General features: G+C 40.0%; 1 long non-coding RNA gene across 1 annotated transcript in view; it reads right to left on the minus strand.

Annotated features, from left to right (window-relative positions):
* The window catches only part of LOC138086937 (uncharacterized), a 53508-nt gene extending 32597 nt beyond the window's left edge, over positions 1 to 20911 (minus strand). The window contains exons 1-2 of the long non-coding RNA XR_011145463.1: positions 20842 to 20911; positions 11427 to 11489 (exon numbers count right to left, since the gene is read on the minus strand). This is a non-coding gene — a long non-coding RNA (uncharacterized lncRNA). The remainder of the gene's footprint in view (positions 1 to 11426; positions 11490 to 20841) is intronic.
* Between the last annotated feature and the right edge of the window lie 1007 nt (positions 20912 to 21918).

Raw genomic sequence — 21918 nt, forward strand, 5'->3', positions numbered from 1 at the left:
AGAACATCTCATCTATGCTCTGATTAATGAAAGCAAACAAAAAAACAAAGTTGATTCCACACAGCATCTTTCTTGTGTATTAACAATGGTGTCAGAAATACTCTTCTGTGACTCCAGCCTTATATCATCAAGATCATCCCTAGCAAGGAAGTGACGGCAATATTATTTTCTTCAATGTTTTACAATTCTGGCCTTTTTAAGTATGTGACTCAAAGAAAATAAACCACTCAATGCCATTTTTCAAGATCAAATGAGTCTATAAAATAAGTTTTATAATGTCTGTAAAGCTTATATTTTCAAATCTAAAATAGTGACTTTGGAATACCTGGAGTTTGGAAATAAGGTTTCATGATTTGACTCAACTGAATTATCCAATCAAGTGAAGAGTAGTCCCTTTCTCAAACACATACACATAACCCACTGGCATACAGTGTACATACAGACAAAACACACACATATGTATATGAAACACTTAAAAAACACACAACTGATATGTTGCAATTGAAGTTATAAATATACCAAAATGTTCTCTCATTACTGAGAACTTTACCTCCACAAAATCAAATTTTATAAGTTATTGCTTTTTAAAGTATGTTAAATTCAAAGTTACTGCTATTCTCCTGCTATTTACAAAATAAAAGATCAGTTCATCCCAGATAACTCAAAATCCATTTTTCCCCAGGTACCCTACATTATGAACTAACAAGTCCTATTGTATTTCACACTGGGAGAGTTTTTGTTACACACCATTAGCTAAGCTATTTGTTCTCCTTTGAGATTTGACATAAACATTAGTATAGCTATTATTGCAACTGTAAGATATATACATGATTTATCTGCTTTTTATCTTTTTTTTTTAAAGAAAAAAGCATCATCTCCTAACATGATGTTTCTATTTGTTTTGAATTTTAATCATTTGTATCTGGAGGACAGCCATATTTAAAATCTGTGATGCAGAAATTGGATCACCAGATTTGGAGGCACAAGTGAGGGCCAAAATTCTGGCAAGCAGCCATTTGAACTGTCCTCTAGCCATATGGATCTGCAGAGATGTGAGCACAGAGGGCACTTCTCCCACATGAGCAGGAGGCAGTTCTCCAGAGATGCACCTCACAACCAGGGTCCTAAGCAAACAGCACCTGAGAATAAACAGGCCAATCCTTGTTTCTCTGCCATAAAGAGTGTTATCTACAAGTTCATCCCCCTAAGCAGAATTGGGGAGAGCCCAGCTTACAAAGAGAGATTTCCGTGGGCGGAGTAACTGATCTAGAAAAGAGACATTAAAATGGAGAATTCTGTTGGAAAATTATGCTGAATCTGCCGAATTATAACCCACCCACTGGCCATTATTGATAGGTATCCATAACTAGTGGAGAACATAATTTCAGCAATGCAAGTAAAATAGAAAATGTGGAGTTGTTGCTAACTTCTGGTAGGAAAGCAATATTATTCAGATAGGGTGTGCAAAGCCAAAGTTTGCAGTTCCTGCTTGATTCTCTGTACATAGCCCTTCCACCATAGGTGCTGCTGTGCTTAGTCACTCAGTCGTGTCTGACGCTTTGTGACCCCATGGACTGTAGCCCACCAGGCTCCTCTGTCCATGGGGATTCTCCAGGCAAGAACACTGGAGTGGATTGCCATGCCCTTCTCTGAGGGATCTTCCCAACCCAGGAATTGAACCCAGGTCTCCTGCATTGCAGGTGGGTTCTTTACAGTCTGAGCCACCAGGGAAACCTCTTAGTAGACCTACTTAAATCCTTCTGGTGATCTCATCCTGCCCCAGGCTCCAAACTCTTCACCTGTGAGAGACTTCAAGAATGCTAGTTCAGCCCAGTTTTCATCTCAGACCCATTGGTAGAAATTGATTAGTCCCTTGTTCTTAATGATGAAAGTCTCCTTACAAGGGACCTCCATATCCCTACTAGGGTATCTATCTTCCTTCGTACTCTTTCCCAAGACCAAGTACACTCCCTTATTCATCTCATGATTTCCAGGCATCTCTCTGATGTTCCTGAGACCTATTCCTTGCCTGTGCTCTGTATTACCCTACCAGGCTTCTCTATGGCTAATAAACAACCTCACAGTCACACAGGACCTGCCACCAGGCTTTCCAGCCATGTCAGCTTGCATCCTCCCCACTACTGTCAGGTCTCTCCCACCCCCTGCAAAATACCTTTCATAACACTGTAGGCATGCAGAATCTTTAAGCCACAGCATCCACTCAGTCTCTTATATCAATACCAAATAAGTTCTTGACTCAAGGATTATGCCAAAAGATACACACACATTATATCATGTAACCCTCCCCAAAGTTCAGTAAGCTATATATCTAATCCCAGTGTCAAATATGAGAAACTGAGACTCAAGGATACCAAGTAAAGTGCTCTACGTCTTGTTGCTAGGAAACAGGATCCAGGAGTCAGACCCAGACCTGCATAGATCACTAAGCCTAACCACTATACCACCTCATCTGTAGAGAAGGCAAGCTTGGGTCTTCTCCAGGCAAAACTCATTCTCCAGAGACCAAGCCTCTCTTCTGATTTCCCTATCTTCTCAATCAGTGTGGTATTTTGTGACAGAGAACAGGTGAATTCCCCTGCTGCTTCTACATTATAAATCCTGGTCAAAACATCTATAATAAAATGCAAAAAGAAAGATGAGTGCTGATACCGACAGCTGGAGAGTGCCAGGAGTATATGCCTTTTTATAATGCCAAGGGGTTTTGCTTGAGGGCTGCAATTTTGAATTGGCAGCTGTTTCATCTTAATGTGAAAATAGCATCTATAAACAGGAGACCAATATCTTTACATGTACCATGGTATTCTGGCATTCAGATCAGATTTTTTTTCCTTGGGCAAATATAGACTTGCTCTTTTCCACAAGCAGTCATTGACCCAGGGAAAAATGAGAAGTTGCTAAAATAAAAAAAGTTGAACAGCTACATACTTTAGTCAAAGACAATGAATCGGGGAATTTTTTTCCCCCTGTCTTTTTTAACATAAAATACTCACAACCTCCTTTAATCTTGGTTTCATCACTTATAAGATGAGTTTTTTGCTTCCTGCCAAGTATTTAGGGGAAACAAAGGCAAAAGTGGCTGTTGATTCTGGAATGAATGATATAGTAAAGAAAAATGATTACACAGAAGACTATAAAAATATCCTCAGCATAGCATAGATTGGTTTGAATAATAAAATTCCAAAGGGAAATGATATAGTCATTTGGTGGAAAAAACAAAACAAAACCTTCCTCCTGCACTGTAAACTTCAGTCACAACAGAGATTGGAAGCAAAGGTTACCAAACTTTATGCAGTTTATTTATAGTTTTGGCTTTTAAGGAACTTCTCATGTCTTTCTAATATTGGCAACTTACAATTCCTCTTGTAATGCGTTAGGAACACATCCACTGACATCCATTTCATGCCATCTTTCAAAATGTAATAGCTCCAAAAAATCAGGGAAGAATGACAAGGCAGAATTATACTCAAGAATATATTTAATAAAAGCACTCTAAATTCTTAGATTTCCAGCCAGCATTCAGGGAGAGCCCTTGTCCTTTTTCTTGACTCATTTCTCATTGGGTTTCAGTTTGGATAACTTCTATTGGTCTGTCTTCATTGTTCGCTGTTTGTTTCCTCAGTTATGTCTGGTCTGTGGGGGATGTAGGGTATGGATAAAGTCCTTCTGGTAGGGAATTGAGCAGAGCTGGGGGTTTTGTTGCTAGGTTAAGGTCTGCTGCTACTGCTGCTAAGTCGCTTCAGTCGTGTCCAACTCTGTGCGACCCCAGAGAGGGCAGCCCACTAGGCTCCCCCGCCCCTGGGATTCTCCAGGCAAGAACACTGGAGTGGGTTGCCATTGCCTTCTCCGAGGTTAAGATCAGGGCTCTACAAATCTGAATTCCCCTAGTGGTCGGGTGCTGCTACTATATGCGCTTGGCGTGGGTTTAGGGTGCCGAGAAGGCAATGGCACCCCACTCCAGTACTCTTGCCTGGAAAATCCCATGGATGGAGGAGCCTGGTAGGCTGCAGTCCATGGGGTCGCTAGGAGTCGGACACTACTGAGTGACTTCACTTTCACTTTTCACTTTCATGCATTGGAGAAGGAAATGGCAGCCCACTCCAGTGTTCTTGCCTGGAGAATCCCAGGGACGGGGGAGCCTGGGGGGCTGCCCTCTCTGGGGTCGCACAGAGTCGGACACGACTGAAGCGACTTAGCAGTAGCAACAGCAGCTCACTTGCTCAGTCATGTCCTACTCTTTTGTAGCCTGCCAGGCACCTTTGTCCATGGAATTTTCCAGGCAAGAATACTGGCATAGAGTGTCATTTCCTACTCCAGGGGATTTTCCCGAACGGGGAGCCGAACCCATAGTCTCTTGCGTCTCCTTTTTGGGCAGGCTGATTTTTTACCACTGAGCCAGCTGGTGGGTTTAGGGTTCTCTGGTTTTTTCTCAGCACTGCTTCCTTGAGGAGGCTTCAGGGGTCCCTGCCTACACTTCACACGGCCCTCTCTCCTCAGTTTACCCCTGCACAGCAGCAGCCTGCTAGTGCAGGTGAGGTGACGTGGATGCTGGGCTTCTGGTGGGGCCGGGCGTGGGGGCCCTAGTTCACCCTCAGGCTCAGGCAAACTAGGACCTCAGGGAACTAGCTCCCTGCAGAGCTCAAGGAAAGTTAACACCTTGTAATGATTTGGCATTTCCTCTTCCTACATGACTGAGCAACTTCACTTTTAATTTTCACTTTCATGCATTGGAGAAGGAAATGGCAACCCACTCCCGTGTTCTTGCCTGGAGAATCCCAGGGACGGGGAGCCTGATGGGCTGCCGTCTCTGGGGTCGCACAGAGTTGAACGCGACTGAAGCGACTTAGCAGCAGCAGCAGCTTCCTTACAGAGGGTGGAATGTGGTCTTTCGAATTTCAACATCTCTTTGAAAAGTGGAAGTCCTCTGTCCTCTTTAGAGTAAATGTTAAAGTAATGTGCTTTCCACAGGGTTAAAAAATTCCTCTTCCTTTCTTCCAGGAGTGAGTGCCTGAGGGTCTCAAGATTCAAAGTCCCACGGTCTGTAGGTAAGTTCCTACGTATAATTCTCAAAATTTCAGCTTGAGATAACAGTTGAAGAATTTTTTGAACATCAGCATTTTCAAAAGGGTGTTTTACAGAATTCTCCATTCTTTGGATTGTAATGGGGATTACTCTTAAATCAGAATTCAGTGGCCAGGGTTTGTTTGTGTGGGTTTACCATAAAACTTCCCTGAGCCTTACTTACTCTATGTCCAGTCTTTTGGGAGCATTTTTTTTTTTTAAAGTGTAACCTTCTTACACATAAGCATATCAGGAGATCTGTAGAGCCTCAGAAGTGGTACTCTTGGCTCAAATGGCCTATTCATTTTTAAAATTCAAATTCACATTTGAACTCCAACAAAAATGATAACAACTTACATCCACAAAAATTGCACTGATATTTCCATTTTCTTATACTCAGTAACCCTGTATATTAGCATTCTTCTGATAGTTGCTAATTTTATAGGAAATGACTAGTGTCTCATGACTCACATTTGCCACATACATGTGTCAAAAGTACTTAGTTTGCTCATTTTTCTACTGAGTTAATCTCTAATTTATTTGGAAAGGTTCTCCATATTTTAAAGTAGTTGGTCTTTTTCTATAAATTACAATTTTGTTCCTATTTTGCCCTTTGCCTTCAAATATAGTTCAAGAGGTTTGTTCTTGTTTGTGAATGTTAATTCATATGTAATCAAATTCAGCAATTTTCTTCTATTCTTCCCAAGTTTCATGCCATGTTTAAAAAGACTTATTCCATTCTACATTAGATTTTTTAAAAACCACTGAAATGTTACATATCATAAAGTTAAATTCTACACAATTGTTAAAAACAATAAGATAAATCTATATATACTGTCACAAAAAAAAGTTTCATTATCTGTAAAGTTTTTTAAAATCTTTACCAGTGTTATTTCTTATAAGCCTAACAACACTGTAAAGTTGGCATTGTTGTTTTGATCAATTCTTCTAATAAGGAAACTGAGTTACAAAGGTGTTAAATATCTCTTAACTTACCTAAAGTCTCATAACAAGTAAAGAAGACAGGATTTCCTCCAGACAGACTGACTCCAAATCCTGTGCTGTTAGCCAAATTATTTGGGTCTACATGTGGCATATAAAGAAACTGGTTTGGTTGTTTCCTATTCTTGAGTGGAACTTAGCAATTAGGAAGAAACTGAAGTTTTCCAAAGATATATGCAGAAGGCTTTCCTTTCTATTTGCTGAGTTTTGGTTTCCCCACAACCCTTCCCAACCCTCCCCCCACCTCACAAAATGAGCCCATATTGCTTTTGTAATAATTTTTAAAAATCCATCTGACACTTGAGAAAAATCCATTGTATCTCTCTGAAATGACGTTTAGTATTAAATATTCTACAAATTTCTTTGAACCCATAGTTTTATAGAGCATTTTGAAGAACTAGTGTTCTTTTTAAAATAGTACATCTGGGAGAAAGAACTAAAATGGTAGAATTATCTTTCCCAGTTGCCTTCCTTTTGCAGACAGCTGTGTTATCAAGTCCACTTCCTCAGTAATTAAGCATGAAAGCAATGCCACTTTATTATTTACCAATGGTTTAATGTATGTGTTAATATTTTAACCTTGGTCCTTTTCAGTTACTTGTGCAAGAGAAAGGGTTTTGTTGTTGATGTATTTTTTTAATGAATTACATGATTATCTGCATTTTGCATCATTCTATTTAAGCACTTAAGGTGGTCTACATTTCATTACAAGTTATGCAGGTTGCAGAGGGGCCTATTTCCCCCCAACTCTCCATGTCTATTGCTGATGTTCACAACTGTGAATGAGGGCTTTCTCTTCTGCCCCCTGTGCATTCCAACTTGGGCTAAAAAAAGTTCATGTACATTAACTGCTTGTGTTTGTGCTAACGAAATTCAGAGCTTAGGTTAATTATTGGGGGAAGTCCCTTTCCCTGGGCAATCTGCACATCTATTAAAAAATCCTTATGGCAATTCATGCAAGCACAGGCTTTTGAGGATTTTTATAAAGGGCTTATTCATCTGCATTGATTAAATCCTACATAATTAGACTCAGTTCAAGGTCACTAAGTACAGTGATATTTTTCTACAGAAACGTTCACTTTTGTTCAGCTATCATCAGTTCCATTTTTTTATTTCTTTTTTAAATTAACAATTGCTACATGCCTTGTGGGCTGAAGAAACTTCACAGCAGTGTCTGTGGTTCTAAGAATAAGAGCTTAGTTTAAATACCTGTAAAATTCATTTGCTCATCAAACAATTCTTAAGAACCTACTACATGCCAAGTCTTGAGGATGTTTAAAAAGTAATAATAAATAAATGACATATATATTTAAATAAATAATAAGTTAATAAATAAATATATGTCTCTTCCCAAAGAAACCTTCAGAACCTGGTGGAGACCAGAGGTTCATAAAATATTATTGCAGTTCAGGACAACTGGTGCTATAATGAAGATAAAACCAACTCCACGGCACCAATGAGGACAGGAGGAAACCTGCCAAACTTTCTTCACATGAACCACATGTTCCATGATAAGGAATGCAACCAAGTCTTTCACTCGATAGGCAAGTATGTTCGTGAGTGCCTTTCCTCAGCACTTTCAAATAATCTCTATTCATTCAGCTTCAGACCCCATTTTTACCGCATGTCCATGCTAGGCCATGTGCCGAAAATACATAGTCACATATATCATGTCATTTACAAAGATTTTTGAGATGATTTACTACTCTGTTCTGATTTAGGAAAGCTCATGCTAGCAGAGATTAGTTTCCTCAAAACCACACAGCTAGGAAGAAATTGGATTAGAATCCAACCTAATTTTCCTGCCTTGAGACTACTGATTATATGTGACTGTGCTTCTATACGACTACGGCACAATCTTTTATATGAATGTCCCCATGGATCAGGCTGGGAGAGTGTAAAGCTGTAGCTGGGAGACACCTCAAGAGCTGCCTGACTTTACAATCTAGTCTCCCAGGGGAGGCGGTGTTTTCTTTTATTTACTTGTGGGGAAAATTTGTCTCTGTCATTTAATATTGCAACCTAGCTATATTTTTCAGAGAGAAACCAATTTTCCAAAAAATCATAAAAGTTTAATTATGTTTTTAAAATTTATTTGATTCAAGTGTAGTTGATTTACAATGTTGTGTTAGTTTCTGGTGTACAGCAAAGTGATTCATTTATATATATATATATTCTTTTCCATAGTACAGCAAAGTGATTCAGTTTATATATATATATGTGTGTGTGTGTGTGTGTCTGTGTGTGTGTGTGTGTGTGTGTGTGTGTGTGTTCAGTTCAGTTTAGTCACTCAGTCATGTCCAACTCTTTGCAACTCCATGGACTGCATCATGCTAGGCCTCCGTGTCCATCACCAATACCCAAAGTTTACTCAAACTCATGTCCATTGAGTCCGTGATGCCATCCAACCATCCCATCCTCTGTCATCCTCTTCTCCTCCCACCTTCCATCTTTCCCAACACCACGGTCTTTTCCAATGAGTCAGTTCTTCACATCAGGTGGCCAAAGTATTGGAATTTCAGCTTCAACATCAGTCCTTCCAATGAATAATCAGGACTGATTTCCTTTAGGATGGACTGGTTGGATCTCCTTGCTGTCCAAGGGATTCTCAAGAGTCTTCTCCAACACCACAGTTCAAAAGCATCAATTCTTCGGTGCTCAGCTTTCTTTATAGTCCAACTCTCACATCCATCCACGACCATTGGAAAAACCTTAGCTTTGACTAGACAGACCTTTGTTGGTAAAGTAATGCCTCTGCTTTTTAATATGCTCTCTACATTGGTCATAACTTTTCTTCCAAGGAGCAAGAATCTTTTGATTTCATGGCTGCAGTCACCATCCACAGTGATTTTGAAGCCCAAAATAAAGTCTGTCACTGTTTCCACTGTTTCTTAGTTTTCTGAATATTGACTGGTGATGGAAGTAAAGTCTGATGCTGTAAAGAGCAATATTGCTTAGGAACCTGGACTGTTAGGTCCATGAATCAAGGTAAATAGTAAGTGGTCAAACAGGAGATGGCAAGAGTGAATATCAACATTCAGCAAACTAAAATGGACTGGAATGGGTGAATTTAACTCAGACGACCATTATATCTACTACTGTGGGCAAGAATCCCTTAGAAGAAATGGAGTAGCCATCATAATCAACAAAAGAGTCTGAAATGCAGTACTTAGATGCAATCTCAAAAATGACAGAATGATCTCTGTTCATTTCCAAGGCAAACCATTCAACATCACAGTAATCCAAGTCTATGCCCTGATCAGTAATGCTGAAGCAGCTGAAGTTGAACAGTTCTATGAAGACCTACAAGAACTTCTAGAATTAACACCCCCCCAAAAAATGTCCTTTTCATTATAAGGGACTGGAATGCAAAAGTAGGAAGTCAAGAAATACCTGTAGTAACAGGCAAATTTGGCTTTGGAATGCAGAATGAAGCAGGGCAAAGGCTAATAGAGTTTTGCCAAGAGAACGCACTGGTCATAGCAAACACCCTCTTCCAACAACACAAGAGAAGACTCTACACATGGATGTCACTACATGGTCAATACCAAAATCAGATTGATTACATATATATATATATATATATATATATATATGCTTTTTCATATTTTTTTCCATTATGGTTTACTATGGAGTATTGAATATAGTTCCCTGTGTTATACAGTAGGACCTTGTTGTTTATCCATTCTATATATAATAGTTTGTGTCTGCTAATCCCAGACTCCCAATCCACCTCTCTCCTGCACCCACCCCTCCTTGGCAACCCCAAGTCTGTTCTTTATGTCTGTGAGTTGTTTTCTATTTCATAGATAAATTCAATTGTGTCATATTCTATTAATAGATTCCACATATAAGTGATACCGTGTGGTATTTGTCTTTCTCTTTTTGACTTACTCTGCTAGTATAATAATGGCTAGGTCATTCATGTAACTGCAAATGACATTATTTCATTCTTTTTTATGTCTGAGTAATATTACATTGCGTGTATGTCCAGACAGATAGATAAGTAGACATACAACATTTTCCTCATTCATCTGTCAATAGACATTTAGGCTGTTTTCATGTCTTGGCTACTGTGAATAGTGCTGCTATGAATATAAGGGTTAATGTATCATTTTGAATTATAGTCTTGTCCAGATATAAGCCCAGGAGTGGAAATGCTATTATATGGCAACTCTATTTTTAGTTTTTTGGAGGAACCTCCATAGCAGGGGCACCAATTTACATTCCCACAACATTCCCACCTATGGTGTAAAAAGGTTCCCTTTTGTCCTCACCATCTCTAACATGTGTTATCTGTAGACTTTTCAATAATGGCCATTCTGACTAATGTAAGGTGCTACCTCATTGTAGTTTTGATTTGCATTTCCCTAATAATTAGCAATGCTGAGCATCTATTCACATGCCTAATGGCCATCTTGATATCTTCTTTGGAGAAATGTCTATTAGGTTTTCTGACCATTTTTTGATTGCATTGTTTGTTTGTTTTATTGAGTCAAATGAGCTGTTTGCATATCTTGGCACTATGTTAGGACTTGAATACCCAGAAGTGAGGATCATTGGGTCACCAAAAAGGCTGCATACCACACATGCTTAGCACTTCACAGAATCTATTTCTTCCTAGTATAACTCCATGAGATAGGAGAGCTTAGTCCATTTATAGATGTGGAAACATCTATAAACAACTTAGAAAGGTTAAGAAAAATGAACACAAAGCCTCTAGAAAACATGTATTAGAATTAAGTTGATCAAGTTTCCTTGTCTGAGCACTTAACTATGGACTTTCTGCACTTACACATACAAACCTAGATGGGTATGAGTATGGTGTTGTTGATGAAATGCTGAAGACCGTTCTTTGCAATATAATTGTGAAATCTATGCAGAAGTGAGGGTTACGTGGAGTAGAGCCAAAACTCAAGTACATTTGAGTGCTAATTCCAAAGTGCTTTAAAGGAAGACAAACTATTCCCATCAGTGCAAGAATACCCTTCTGTTTCTTGTCTGTATCCTGCAAAAGTATTTGAATCTCTTTACCTGGAATCCTCTTCACTAGACTCCAACTACACTGACTCCTTCCCTAAGTAAAGCTGCATTTCAGAAAACAATGCTGAGGATAATAGGCTTAATTGTTCTAGAATCCATAAAAGAGAACCCCCCCATAGTAAATTAATACATCAGGATCTGGTATTTGCAAATCTATCTCTTATATTGGGCACTGTTGGGGAACAAACCTAAGGACAAGTGCTTACTGGTTGGCTTAGTCAAAGCCTTCTCTAAAGCAGCCAGCCAGATTTGAAAACTCAATTAAAAAAAAAAAAAAGATAGCTCTAGAAATAATTGCTCACCTTTAATCATGTTGCAGTTGTAGCTCCAAGACTTCAACTTCATGGAGTACTAGTATCTGAGAACTGGAGAGTAATGACCACAATCAGGAATTGTGCAGAATTTCACCCTATGACCAAGTCAACATCTTCCTAGGAACAATTCCTCCTTTTTTTAGCTTATTTAAGAAATTTCATTTTTGAAAAGTAGTTACGAACTTCAGCACCAAATACAACTTTACTCTTGAAAGGTAATCTCTACCACTTCATAAATAACAACTAAATACAAATGCAAATTAACCTGCAGGGGAGGACTAGTGGCTGGAGGGGAAGAAATCCTTAAAGAATTGGTTTTTCTCCTAGGTAATGAAGATGAGAGACTGGGGTGAAAATTAGTTTGTTCTCTCCTAAACTGTGGGGCAAGAAGGGATGAGAACTGAGGGCACATCTGAGAAATGTTCCTGAACCCTGAGCACTTGGGTTCCCAAGGTTGTTCCCAAGCTTTCATGGCATAATGTTGGATTACTACAGTAACTGAGAACTATTTTTATTTGTGTCTCCCACAGTGCTGCAACAGTATTCACACTCAGCTTGGGACTGAGGGAAAATCTTTAATGTGAGACTGCTCTTTTCCATAAGAATGAAGCTAACCTCACAGGGATGAGGTCCTGGAAAAGGAGGTTTTCAGAAGCAATCTAATATTTTCACACCAGTGATTCTCTGCAAGGCTCCTTTTTGTATTTTAGGGGGGCAGCTCTGGAGTTAGGAGTATTGAGCTAAAGTATGGACTACACCCTATGTCACCAGGACACAAAAGCAGCCAGTAGCTCCTCTTGTTCTTGTGTGTACCTTCCCTGATGGAAGGGATCCCTGGTCCTCTGTACATGTCTGAGTTCCAGTTGTGACCAAACTAGGTTTCCTCAGAATTCAAAAGAATAGATAGGCAAAATATGAAAGTAAAATTCTTCACTTACTATCCCTCTCCCATCAAAAAAAAAAAAAGAAAAACCCACTTAAGTAGAGTAATCAATATATTATTTAATAGGATACTGTAGAATGAAGTGTGGGTCAACAGCATGATGTAAAGCCTTAGGAAACATTACTATGAGCAAAGCTAGTGAAGGTGATGGAATTCCAGCTGAACTATTTCAAATCCTATAAGATGATGCTAAGTGCTGCACTCTGCATGCCAGCAAATTTGGAAAACTCAACAGTGGCCAAAGGCTGGAAAAGGTCAGTTTTCATCCCAATGAAAAGGCAATGCCAAAGAAAGGAAATGCCAAGGAATGTTCAAGCTATTGTACAGTTGCCCTCATTTCACATGCTAGCAAGGTAATATTCAAAATCCTTCAAGCTAGGCTTCAAGAGCACATGAACTGAGAACTTCAAGATCTGCAAGCTAGATTTAGAAAAGACAGAGGAACCAGAGATCAAATTGCCAACATCTGTTGGATCATAGAAAAATCAAGGGAATTCCAAAAATAAAATCTACTTCTGCTTCATTGACTATGCAAAAGCTTTTGACTGTGTGGATCACAACAAACTGTGGAAAATTCTTAGAGAGATAGGGATACCAGACCACCTTACCTGCCTCCTGAGAAACCTGTATACAGGACAAGAAGCAACAGTTAGAATGAGACATGGAACAATGAACTGGTTCCAGATTCGAAAGGAGTACCTAAAGACTCTGTATTGTCACCCTGCTTATTTAACTTATATGCAGAATACATCATGCAAAATGCCAGGCTGGATGACTCACAAACTGGAATCAAGATTGCCAGGAGAAATGTCAACAACCTCAGATATGCAGATGATACTACTCTAATGGCAGAAACTGAAGAGGAACTAAAGAGTCTCTTGATGAGAGTGAAAGAGGAGAGTGAAAAAGCTGCCTTAAAACTTAGCCTTCAAAAAACTAGGATCATGGCATCTGGTCCCATCACTTCATGGCAAATAGATGGGGGAAGAGTGGAAACAGTAACAGACTGTTTTCTTGGGCTCCAAAATCACTGTGGATAGTGGCTGCAGCCATGAGATTAAAAAAATGCTTGCTCCTTGAAAGGAAAACTATGACAAACCCAGACGGCATATCAAAAAGCAGACATCACTTTGCCAACAAAGGTCCATTTCGTCAAAGCTATGGTTTTTCCATTAGGCATGTACAGATGTGAGAGTTGGACCATAAAGAAGGCTGAGCACTGAAAAATTGATGCTTTTGAATTCTGGTGTTGGAGAAGACACCTGAGAATCCCCTGGACAGTGAGGAGATCAAAGCACTCAATCCTAAAGGAAATTAACCGTGACTATTTATTCAAAGGACTGATGCTCAGGCTCCAATACTTTGGCCTGATATGAAGAACTGACTCACTGGAAAAGACCCTGATGGTGGGGGAAATTGAGAGTAGGAAGAGAAGGGGGTGACAGAGAATGAGATATTGGATGGCATCACTGACTCAATGAACATCAGTCAGTTCAGTCACTTAGTCGTATCTGACACTTTGCAACCCCATGGTCCATCATATTAAATGGACATGAATTTCAGCAAATTCCAAGAGATGGGGAAGCCTAGCATGTGTCTCCATGGAGTCACAAACAGTTGAACATGACTTACCAACTGACCAACAACAAATCAATATTTGAGGTCCAAAAAAAAGAAAACAGGTATAGAGAAAGGAAGAAACAAACCAATTGACCAAGAGACAAAAGGAGGCAGAGAGGGGAAAAGGGAAATAAGGAAATAAAAGCAAATTAGCTGAAACATATGTGATACTTCAGCTGAAGAGCTTGGGGATCACAGGGAGGCATTAGTAGCTCTAGGCTCTTGCTAATCTCTTCTGTATTTGGCAACTATTCTAGCTCTTTTTCAGATTTTGTGATCTGCATGAAACAGAGTCAGGAATTATGAGTACCTCAAGGTAAAGAAAGATTTACTTTAGTTACATTTGTTGTTTTTCTAGCCTGTAATGGAAAAAAACAGTAATGTAAGGAGTCCATGGCATTATTTTACACTTGAGAACTTTTATGCTCAATCAAGTTTCCCTGCATAGGGGTGTCTTAAGCCTCCTGAAAAACTGACCTCACACTCTGTATGTGATATTGAGTCTTTCAGGGTATCTGACTCCTGAATCCCTTTTTAGTGCATCAGATTTTGCCGGGAGCCAGCACAGGAGATCCCACCCATTACAAGGTCATGTGGAAGAGACCTGACTAGCATGGCAGATCAGGACTCGAGGGACCCCCTGGACCTGCTCAAGCATCTACCCCAAAACCAGAATCTGTCTGTCTTACTATTTTACGCCTTTCATCAACTCTTCTGACATTAACAGGGGGCTATCCCCGACCACCTTTCTCTGGAAAAAATCAACTTAGGGCTCTAGTTGATAAGTCTCTTGGGCATGAAAGGAATATTGCAATTCAAACCCCCTCTGTTGGCATTCTAGCTTGCTTGGCAGGTTTATCCAGACTCTTGCAGCTACATATGTGATTGTTCACAGCCTCCCAACTGTGAGAGACACGGGAAGCCTAAAACATTCTAAAAATATAGAGCCTTTCAAAGAGTTAAAACTATTAGAATAGTGCTGGTGTAGGATTTTATTGTTGAGCCAATGCTTGCTGCCAAGTTCCCATATCCCTTATCCATTGTGCACCTGGGAGTGCATTGGTTAACATAGATGGAATGTAAGAAAAACAAGTAGTAGCCTTGGAATTAACCACATGAGACCATTGAGCTAATTGGTTCTTTCTTTGTTGTAACTTACTGCACCTTTGCTCCGTGAGCATGTAACTCTGTTTAATACTTTCTGAGGCTGACACAGATTAGAAATATAAAGAAAAAACATTTCAAGCAAAAATAAGTTTTCTGGCTGAGCAGCCTTTATCAAAAGAGGGTCATAAAATGTCCACAGGCCTCTGAGGCCAGAAGATAATGTACACAACATTGTTTATGGGAAAGGTACGCAGAAAAAATCCTGGTTTCGATAAAGACAAAACAGATGTAATGCTTGGGCTGACTCTGTAAACTTTGCATCTTTCATTTCCTTCCATGTACAAGTCAAGGTATAAAAGGTCCTTTTGAAAATAAAGTTATGGGCCTTGCTCACCAAAGCTTGGTCTCCCCATGTCAATCATTCTTTCTTTCTCTCTCTCTCGCCCTTTCTTCCTCTCCCTCCCTCTCTTTTTCAGCCTGATCCTTTGGAGCACAGAGGCTCTCTGCCTTCACTTTCCTGCCTAGGCTTCTAAGACCCGATCGAGAAGGTGCTCTGTGTCTTCACTTCAGCGAGAGGGCACCTGCAGCCTCTGTGAACAGAGCAAGTCCCTTGTCTGGGGCTTTATTGGCTTTCTGTGTAAATCAAGGAATATTAGCCTCTATTCTTTCTTCTCTCCCCTCCCCCCTCACCAACACCGTCCATGCTGAGGGTACCCCTGGATCCTGCTGGGGCTGGACCCCAGCAAGATTTCCTTTGAAAGCAGGTCTGAGGGCATTCTTAAAGCTATTAGATAAAATTCATATCACATTCAGAAATTCTGTTTCATCAACATAGTAGGAAAAGGTTACACTTAGCAACATTTATGCCTATTAGCAGTATGAAAGAATTTAGGCAACTTGCTTGGACAGCCGGTAATACTGCTAGACTCTCACCCATAGTAGTATGAAGCCATCTTGAAAGGTAGCATGGTAAGGCTGGCTGAAGATAAATAGAACTATTCTGTTGTTTAGTTGCTAAGTCATATCATGCCTGACTCTTTGTGACCATGAGCTGTGTAGCCCACCAGGCTCCTACGTCCATGGGATTTCCCAGACAAGAATACTGGAGTGGATCTCCATTTCCTTCTCCAGGAGATCTTCCTGATCGAACCCATGTCTCCTGCTTGGCAGGCTGATTCTTTACCACTTAGCCACCTGTAAAGCCTGGAATAGAACTAGAGGACTGTGTTTTTACATTTTTCTCAATCTTTATTCCACTAAAACCTTGATGGGTACTTGAATAAATGTATTTGAGAGCCACCATTTCTAAGACCTTTAATGAGACCATTAAAACCAGACAGGGGAAAAGTATTGTAGGTTACAAAAACAGGCCAGGAGATATGGCTCACATCCAGTAAAAAATAAAAAGCACATAGCTTGCTCAGGAAGCCAGGTATGAGGAAGAAATTCAGTGTCCATCTGGACACTTAAATCTTAAAATAATGTGAAGGAGGAAATTCACAAAAACGAAGAGGAGAGCAACAGATGCTAGACTGGAGAGTAAATGTGGGTAAAAATGACTGTCCCACGCTATGGATGTGTGATCACTCACCTAGAGCCAGACAGCCTGGAAAGTGAAGTCAAGCGGGCCTTAGGAAGCATCACTATGAACAAAGCTAGTGGAGGTGATGGACTTCCAGTTGAGCTATTTCAAATCCTGAAAGATGCTGTGAAAGTATTGCACTCAATATGCCAGCAAATTTGGAAAATTCAGCAGTGGCCACAGGACTGGAAAAGGTCAGTTTTCATTCCAATCCCAAAGAAAGGCAATGCCAAAGAATGTTTAAACTACCAATTGTATTCATCTCACACACTAGTAAAGCAATGCTCAAAATTCTCCAAGCCAGGCTTCAACAGTACATGAACTGCAAATTTCCAGATGTTCAAGCTGAATTTAGAAAAGGCAGAGGAACCAGAGATCAAATTGCCAACATCCGCTGGATCATTGAAAAAGTAAGAGAGTTCCAGAAAAACATCTATTTCTGCTTTATTGACTATGCCAACGCCTTTGATTGTGTGGATCACAATAAACTGTGGAAAACTCTGAAAGAGATGGGAATACCAGACCACCTGACCTGCCTCCTGAGAAATCTGTATGAAGGTCAAGAAACAACAGTTAGAACTGAACATGGAGCAACACACTGGTTCCAAATAGGAAAAGAAGTACATCAAGGCTGTCTATTGTCACCCTACTTATTTAACTTATATGCAGAGTATATCATGAGAAATGCTGGGCTGGAGGAAGCATAAGCAGGAATCAAGATTGCCGGGGGAAATATCAATAACCTTAAATATGCAGATGACACCACCCTTATGGCAGAAGACAAAGAAGAACTAAAGAGCCTCTTGATGAAAGCGAAAGAGGAGAGTGAAAAAGTTGGCTTAAAACTCAACATTCAGAAAACTAAGATCATGGCATCTGATCCCATCACTTCATGGCAAATAGATGGGGAAAGAGTGGAAACAGTGGCTGACGTTATTTTGGGGGGCTCCAAAATTACTGCAGATGGTGATTGCAGCCATGAAATTAAAAGACGCTTACTCCTTGGAAGGAAAGTTATGACCAACCTAGACAGCATATTAAAAAGCACAGACATTACTTTGCCAACAAAGGTCGGTCTAGTCAAGGCTATGGTTTTTCCAGTAGTCATGTATGGATGTGAGAGTTGGACTACAAAGAAAGCTGAGCACTGAAGAATTGATGCTTTTGAACTGCAGTGTTGGAGAAGACTCTTGAGAGTCCCTTGGACTGCAAGGAGATCCAACCAGTCCATCCTAAAGGAGATCGGTCCTGGGTGTTCATTGGAAGGACTGATGTTGAAGCTGAAACTCCAATACTTTGGCCACCTGATGCAAAGAGCTGACTCATTGGAAAAGACCCTGATGCTGGGAAAGATTGAGGGCAGGAGGAGAAGGTGACAACAGAGGATGAGATGGTTGGATGGCATCATCAAATCTATGGACATGGGTTTGGGTGGACTCCGGGAGTTGGTGACAGACAGGGAGGCCTGGCGTGTTGCAGTTCATGGGGTCCCAAAGAGTTGAACACGACTGAGCAACTGAACTGAACTGAACTGAATCCTATGGAATAAGGAGAACATAGCTAGACTGAAAGATATGGAGGGAATAAAAGAAGAGAGTCATCAAAAGTCATTTTGCACATGTGTTAACTGTGGTGATTTTTATTGTTCATGAACCTCTATTGTTAGTACATGTCAAAATAATCTAAGATTTTGTATATTGGCCATCTTTGGATTATACTTTTATGTATATAAAGGGATGAGATCCTATGAAACAGATCAATGCATTTTAGCGGAATGCACATAAAAATGAACAAGAATCATTTTGATAATTTTTCGGTTGTTGTTATTGTTCAGTTGCTAAGTTGTGTTCAAATCTTTGTGACCCCATGGATTGCAACATGCTAGTCTTCCCTGTCCTTTGCTATCTCCTGGAATTTGCTCAAATTCATGTCCATTGAGTTGGTAATGCCATCCAACCATCTCATCCTCTGTCACTGCCTGCTCTTCCTTTCCTCAGGCTTTCCCAGCATCAGGATCTTTTCCAATGAGTCATCTCTTCACAGTAGGTGGCTGAAGTATTGGAGCCTCAGCTTCAGCATCAGTCATTCCAACAAATATTTAGGGCTACTTTTCTAAGGAGAGGAAAAACTTGAATCTGAAGAATGAATAATAAGGCCCATACATCTAAATTTTATTCTTCAAAGCAAAAGTCAACCATCTTGGCTCATGATATAATTGCATCTCTCTCATTTATATATCCCAAAATGTTGAGCTTCCAGGAACTTGGAGGGAGTGACCAGAGAGGGATTTCTTACCAACACTTTTGTAGACAGTAATTCAGATGCCCATGTCATATTATGGTAAGTAAATGAGAAACTCAATACTATGAAAAGCATAAATAATAAAACTGTCCTTAAGAAAAACCAAAGTCATATCACAGGAGAATATATTCTTTGCCTTACTGAAAAGCATAAATTTAGTCCTCCCTGGAAGAATTACAATTCTTAACCACTTGTGTAAGGAGAGACCCAAAATCACCACAATAAATAGAATGGGGTGGCGTGAGCACTCAGTCCAGGAAATTAAATGCAAGAGGTCAGTGAAGGATACTCCATGACCACTGACAGATGGCAACCTCTCCTCACAGGCAGAAAAGGTAGATGGTCACTAAAAACCCTCCAGTGAATTCTCTGCCTCAAAGCTTACCAGGAGGAAGGGGATGAGCAGATGATGTCACAATAAGCGTTCCCCCTGGGTGGCAGAGACAAAATACTTCAGGAGTCAGAACCACATCATCAGAGGTGATTAAGAAATTTATTGAGCAGATGGATGTAACAGCTACTATAAAGGGCAGGAGAGCAGATTGTTACAGATATTGGCAAAAAGACTGCACAATATTCTCATGCCGTGATCCTATGCAGTTTCTCAAACCAGGCCTTCTCAGTCCTTAATGAACCGTAGCATCTCCAGGAGGCAGTCAAGAGTGAGCACAGGCTAAAACATGGGCTGTTGAGTCAGTCCCCGAACCTAAGTGGTTTGAATTGTTTTTCTGCAACTTACCTAATCTATGAAATCTTTGGCTTTCAGCTCTGCAGAATAAGGTTATGTGCGAGTGTGCTAAGTTGCTTCAGTTGTATCCGACTCTGTGACCCTGTGGACTGTAGCCCACCAGGCTCTTCTGTCCATGGGATTTCCCAGGCAAGAAAACTGGAGTGGGTTGCCCTGCTCTTCTCCAAGGGATCTTCCCAACCCAGGGACTGAATCGCATCTCTCATGTCTCCTGCATTGGCAGGCAGGTTCTTTACCACTAGCACCACCTGGGAAGCCCTAGAATAAGGATAGTAGTGATCTTTTGGCAGAATTATTGTGAAGACGCTGATAATAAATACAAAAATAACTTAACGCAGTGCCTGGCACATGATATGACCTCAGTGAATTGCCCTAATTGTATTGTTGTCATCATTACTATCAGTCATTAGTATGTATTCCTATAACGTGCTTGGGATCAATGCTCACATTACTTAGACTTGTGATTTGGATAATGAACACTTTTTTTTGAGAGTATACAGCATAGTATTTTGAGAACACTGTCTATGTTTTGGGATAGTTTCTTTAGTATTTGAGATGATCTTAAAAAAAAAAAAAATTACCAAAATCAGGATAAAGGAAAAAGAAACTCTGAGAAGTATATCTAGAGCAGAAAAAAAAAAAAAAAAAAAAAAAGCTGTGAACATTAGCGTCATGCCAAAACTATCCAAATTAACCTATGGCTCTAGTGAATCACTACTAAGTAAAAAGTATGCAGTTTCTCAAAACAACACTTTTCTGTATGTACCCATGAGTGACTTATCTAGTGTGTTTAGCTGAGAGAAAGGATGCTCTGTGCAGTTTGAGCTTCTGCCTGGTATACAGCAAATGAAACACTGAAAAATCTCCAAAAGACCAGTACTGATGATTGGTGTTAAAAAAAAAAAAAAAAAAAAGCTGGAAAAGCTAAACGTAAAGATCCCTGGGACACAATAAAAATGTTCACCTATCTCAAAGGAAAGAAAAGATGCTCCCTTCCAATAGCACTTTTTAGTGGAATTGACCTGGATGAAGAAACACCTTCCTCTACATGTTCTCATTTTTGTCACTCAAAAAACTCTGGCAGCATGTAAGCTACTGTTACCTTCATTCCACAGGTGAGGTGATGGAGGCTCAGTAGGCTGGAATGAGAAGATGAAGACCAAAGTGTGAAGCTCAGATTTTCTGACCCTGTCCTGTTTCCACCTCTAGCACTGTCAACACCAAGAGACTCAGTGGAATCTTTTTCTTCTGGGAAATCCAAGAATAGCTCCACCTTTGAGAAATGCAATTCTGTTTAGAGTAAGGATTAATCATCTCTCTCCATCAGGATTCCTTCTGGCTTTTGATTCCTCTGCATTCTCCTTCTCTGAGCCTGGGCTACTCAGTGACCTACTTTGGAAACAGAAGAAAAGGAACCGGTAAGACAGGAAGGAGTCAGTACTGGAATGTCATAACTACTTCCAGATTTAATGAGGTGGATATAAAACCAAAATTTTGAATATGATGACAATATCACAACACATTGCCAAAGGTGTTCTGAAACAGGTAGACTGATTGACATTACTGTCAAAAACAAACTCAAAAATAGAAAGTATATACCTACATGCCAGTAATAGCTTTGAAATAGGCTCCATCTCAGTGCACAGCAGCAGCCTGTGAAATAGTTTGACCCATATGAATCCTTCATAAATATTTTTGGCATATTCTGGGTTGTCTTTCCCTTTTGGATATATTTCATACTTGCCTGGATTCAAATCAAGGCCCTACCATTTCTCAATCTCACTGTTCCCCAGTGTTTTATCCACAAATAAGAATAACAGGCCTTATAGTAACTAATAAAGTAGACCTCATAAGTTATTTACAGGAATAAAATCATGTTAGTATAGGACTTTGATGATGTTCATATATATAATCGCCCACTGAATGTTAACTATTACTATTAGCTATTCGATAAAGAATCTGCCTGTAATGCAGGAGACCCAGGATCGATCCCTGGGTCAGGAAGATCCCCTAGAGAAGGGAATGCCTACCCACTTCAGTATTCTTGCCTGGAAAATTCCATGGGCAGAGGAGCCTGGTGGGCTGCAGTCCATGGGGTCGCAAAGAGTTGGACACGACTGGGCAACTAACACTTTCATTCTCGTGGGTGCCAAGCCCCTGAAACTCCTCACTCTCTTCG

This window comes from Capricornis sumatraensis, chromosome 10, assembly GCF_032405125.1.
Source record: "Capricornis sumatraensis isolate serow.1 chromosome 10, serow.2, whole genome shotgun sequence".
NCBI lineage: Eukaryota > Metazoa > Chordata > Mammalia > Artiodactyla > Bovidae > Capricornis > Capricornis sumatraensis.